The following is a 5010-nucleotide window of genomic DNA, read 5'->3' on the forward strand; positions in this document are numbered from 1 at the left end:
TGGGTCTCTTGTGCTGAGCAACCGGTTTAATACAAAGTACTGGTGACTCCTTACTCCACCCACTGCAATACAATACAAGGTATATGGGATACTTATTGGCTTGTAGAGAGAACTTTCCTACCTGCCTCAGGTGGGAAATATTCAGTAGGGTCTCTACTAACCAAATATGGTTAGTTTTGGAGGGGGACTGTGTCGTACACATCCAGCAACACAGCTTTAAATGACCTGGTACTATCCATGAACCTGAAATCAATACACTCAACAACAACAAAAAACATTGACAATATCACTAACAACTAATGTGGTTGCTGTGATAGTGCTGTGCCCTGGCCTAAACCCTGATTGATTTATATTCAAAATACCATGCTTATTTACCAAAGTGGCGTTTGGAGCATGTGATAGTGCCTGTAACTTAAAGTCACATTGGACAGTTATAGCCATAGATATGCAACTAACACTGTGTGTACCAAACATTTGGAACACCTTCCTAATATTGAGTTGCCCTCAGAACAGCCTCAATTCGTCAGGGCATGGACTCTACAAGGTGTCGAAAGCATTCCACATGGATGCTGCCCCTCTTATCCAGAGCGACTTACAGGAGCAATTAGGGTTAAGTGCCTTGCTCAAGGGCACATCGGCAGATTTTTCACCTAGTCGGCTCAGGGATTAGAACCAGCGACCTTTCGGTTACTGGCAAAACGCTCTTAACCACTAAGCTACCTGCCGCCCACAATAGCAGAGAGAAAATGACTACGTAATAAATTGTATAACTCTACAGAAAAAGCCTTTGCTGACCTTGATCATCAACACATCTCTGTATTATATATTATCTTTCAATCTTATCGGCCAATGAGATTTCGTTTTGATAAAAAAGTTGTGCTTTTGTGTTTCTTTTTTGTTGTTGTTGAGTGTATTGATTTCAGGTTCATGGATAGTACCAGGTCATTTAAAGCTGTGTTGCTGGATGTGTACGACACAGTCCCCCTCCAAAACTAACCATATTTGGTTAGTAGAGACCCTACTGAGTATTTCCCACTTTAGCTGAGACAGGTAGAAAAGTTCTCTCTATAAGCCAATAAGTATCCCATATACCTTGTATTGCATTGCAGTGAATGAGTGGGTGGAGTAAGGAGTCACCAGTACTCTGTATTAAACCCTTTGCCCAGCACAAGAGACCCATACGGTGGCTGCTGTGCTGTGAAAAACAGTTGTACTGCACTATAGTGCAAAAAAAATAGATATTCCAAAAGTTTAGCATGTCTTTGCAGGGAGACTATTATTTGATCTGCCATCGTGCTGCCAGCATAATATCCTGCTGCTTTGGAACATAAAGATATGTATGTTCCTAGCCTGCTGCTAGGAGAACGGTAATCAAAGTATCCACATTGGTTCTTCCTGTCACATGACCATGTTGCCACAATGTAACTATCACCACTGTCACGTGACATGGGAACTTTAAGCTGCTTTGATGGTTCACGCTATCCAGAATCCTTGGGACATCCCTACCCAAGTGAAGTCGTCATTTACGATGGTTAAGGTTAGGTAAGGTTTATGGTTAATGTGGTGGGCTTCATATAGCTCCAGAGGAGGTGGTATGTCCTGTATAAAGGTATTTCTATAAACTAGGGCACCAGTGGGTCTTTCTATAAACTAGGGTACCAGTGGGTCATTCTATAAACTAGGGTACCAGTGGGTCTTTCTATAAACTAGGGTACCAGTGGGTCTTTCTATAAACTAGGGTACCAGTGGGTCTTTCTATAAACTAGGGTACCAGTGGGTCATTCTATAAACTAGGGTACCAGTGGGTCTTTCTATAAACTAGGGTACCAGTGGGTCTTTCTATAAACTAGGGTACCAGTGGGTCTTTCTATAAACTAGGGCACCAGTGGGTCTTTCTATAAACTAGGGTACCAGTGGATCTTTCTATAAACTAGGGTACCAGTGAGCATTTCTTGTACTGGACTGTTTGGAGCTGTTACAAAGTCATTAATAATAATTTGCCATTTCTTCTTCATGTGAATAAATTAAGATATAAAGGGGGAACATATTCAATACATTATTCAATATAATTCATGAGTTGAATCAAAACCTGTTTAAACCCTTTCTCATACTTGGAGTCTTCACAGATTTGGCAAATATCGTGTGACACAAAATGCTATCTTTCTTTCCTTGCATTTATGCTACTGTTGTTTGTTGTTATATCATATGCTAAGCATTTAACAATTGACCTTGATCTTGTGAAATTCCTGGATATTGGTGTCTGACTCTTTTTTTGTATGGAGATCTCGGAAGTGCACTGTGACCTCATAACATTTGGTACTTGGACTGACAATGATTTAACGTTTAAAAAGCATACTAATGAGCTTGTTAAGAAGCTAAGATTTTAAAGTATTTTTTTTTTTAGAGAAACAGATCTTGCCTCTCTCTAGTCAGCAGGAAGCAGGAAGTACAGTCAACCTTTCTACCTGTTCTTGATTATAGTGCTACTACTCTTAAACATCTGAATGCCGTTTATCCCTCTGTTTATCCCTCTGTTTATCCCTCCGTTTATCCCTCCGTTTATCCCTCCGTTTATCCCTCCGTTTATCCCTCTGTTTATCCCTCCGTTTATCCCTCCGTTTATCCCTCCGTTTATCCCTCCGTTTATCCCTCCGTTTATCCCTCTGTTTATCCCTCCGTTTTATCACAGGAGACAGTTTTATTACTGCATTCTTTACCAAAAAGTTGTCTGGACCTTTTTAAAGTCATGTAGATCACATCATTATGTTTTTTGTTTTGTTTACAAAGCCTTACCTAACATCACTGTTACGATTGAACAAGTTATCAAACCCGTTCACAGGGTTGGTTAACTTTGAAAACTCCTTTGGTGTCTACAGAGTTAGGTAAATCAGCGAATTCTAAGACGTGTATGTTACATATGCAGGATAGATTCAAGCTCTTAGGTAAAACAGCTCTCTGCTGGCCTGTCTACCTTCACAAGTAATATATTTGGAGCATGGATGACATTAAAGCTTGACAACTGAAAGTTGTTAGCAGTATTACATGTTTCAGAAATCTTGTTTTCTTGGGATGCTTGCAGTGAAATGAATTCTTTGATGCCTTTTCTGAAATATGACTTGGTTCATTTGTTTTTTTAACCTGGCTTTCTTGCACTGACTGCAATTTTGGGAGCATAAACTGTGAATGTGGAGGAGATAATTGATTAAGAAATGTGCAGGTAGCATTTAGTTCTTTAAATATTCTATAATGTCACACATATCGCTGTTTTGAAGCTTCTGTTGAAGCAATGGTTGTGTAGTCTGTCCTGTTTTCACTGCATACAACTGTGAAATGACTTTGCTGATTTGGACGCACACTGTTAGCTTTAAGTAATCTTTTGTAACATTCTTTGAAAGTGGATGTTTTCTTCAGAAATGTCAAAATGGGAAAGGCTTACCCTCAAGATGATTGGGGAAATAGTTACATGTTGGAATAACATCAATATAGGAACTCATTACATTATTCATAAAAATATTTAACTCCTGCTGTGTCCTCAATGTTTGTAGATTCTATAGAGATGATGGTCATCAGCCTTAATCTTAAGAGAGTCAAATATAAGATGTGCCCTTTTTTGGCGTTTATCCCTGAATGACAGATTACTGAGCTCTATCTGTAGGTCAACCTCTCATTGCCAACTGCTGGAAGATCAATAAAGCGAGATGGGGATACAGGGTTTCACATTACAATGGTGACTTTTGACCTTACACGAGAAACAGAAAGTACCAGAATATCTGGAGTGCTGGTCCAAATTGTTTGTCACACTGAGCAAATTTACTGCTTGTCACTTTGTAATTACATTTACATCATTTAGCAGACGCTCTTATCCAGAGCAACTTACAGTTAGTGCATACATTATTTTATTTTTTCATACTGGCCCCCCATGGGAATCGAACCCACAACCCTGGCATTGCAAACACCATGCTCTACCAACTGAGCTACATCCCTGCTGGCCATTCACTCCCCTACCCTGGACCAATTGTGCACCGCCCCATGAGTCTCGCGGTTGCAGCTGGCTACGACAGAGCCTGGATTCAAACCAGGATCTCTAGTGGCACAGCTAGCACTGCGATGCAGTGCCTTAGACCACTGCGCCACTCGGGAGTCATTTGCTATAAAATAATGTCAAGCCTTTTATGTTCAGAATTGGACCGCTAAACATTGACATTTCTAAAAGGACAAAGGACAAGTAATAATCACTTGTATTTTCCATGAATCAATCCAAGATCCAAGTCCAAGAAGCCAACCTTTGGATAAATTGTGACCAAGGTGGGTTTAAGAAAATAATTGGAAGGCTATGCATAATTGTGGTGATAGAAACATATAGCAACATGATTTTACGAGGATACTAGCTCAACAATTATTGTTTTTGTCAGGCCAAGCGATTGAGCTGATGCATTTTTTGGCACATCAAGGCTGTCCTTTCAATGTGTAAAGGTGCACCATTACCATCACCATTAGGTGAATATAGGTTGTTAACAGGTATGCTAGTCCATCATTGTTCATATTGTGTCTTTGTTTACATTTTATTTCACACTGGAAGCAAACAAGGTTAGCAAAAAAAAGTGATATTCAACACAACAACAGTACATGAGGTCATCAGGCCGAGAGAGAAGGGAGGAAAGTGCAATCACAAGGCTGTGACTGGGACACACAAGGCTCATAGTACATTGAATTTGGTGGGGAAACATCCGACTGGGAGGTGTGATCATTGTCAGGAGAAGATGGAGACATTGGAACACTTTCTATTTCAGTGCCAGAAATATGAGGGAAAGGGAGCTATTGTTATTAGATTTGTGGAGTAATGGGGTTGAAGAGCCAGGATTAAGTGAACTGCTGTGGAAATCATCATGGTGTGTAGTATTTAATTATGTATTTCGTTTCCTTATGGAGACGAGAATATTGTTTATGATTTGGACCTTCCCTGTCTCTGGTCCACACTCCAGTCCAGTTGGTGGCGGTAATGCACCTTAA

The sequence above is a fragment of the Coregonus clupeaformis genome, chromosome 6 (genome assembly GCF_020615455.1).
Source record: "Coregonus clupeaformis isolate EN_2021a chromosome 6, ASM2061545v1, whole genome shotgun sequence".
NCBI lineage: Eukaryota > Metazoa > Chordata > Actinopteri > Salmoniformes > Salmonidae > Coregonus > Coregonus clupeaformis.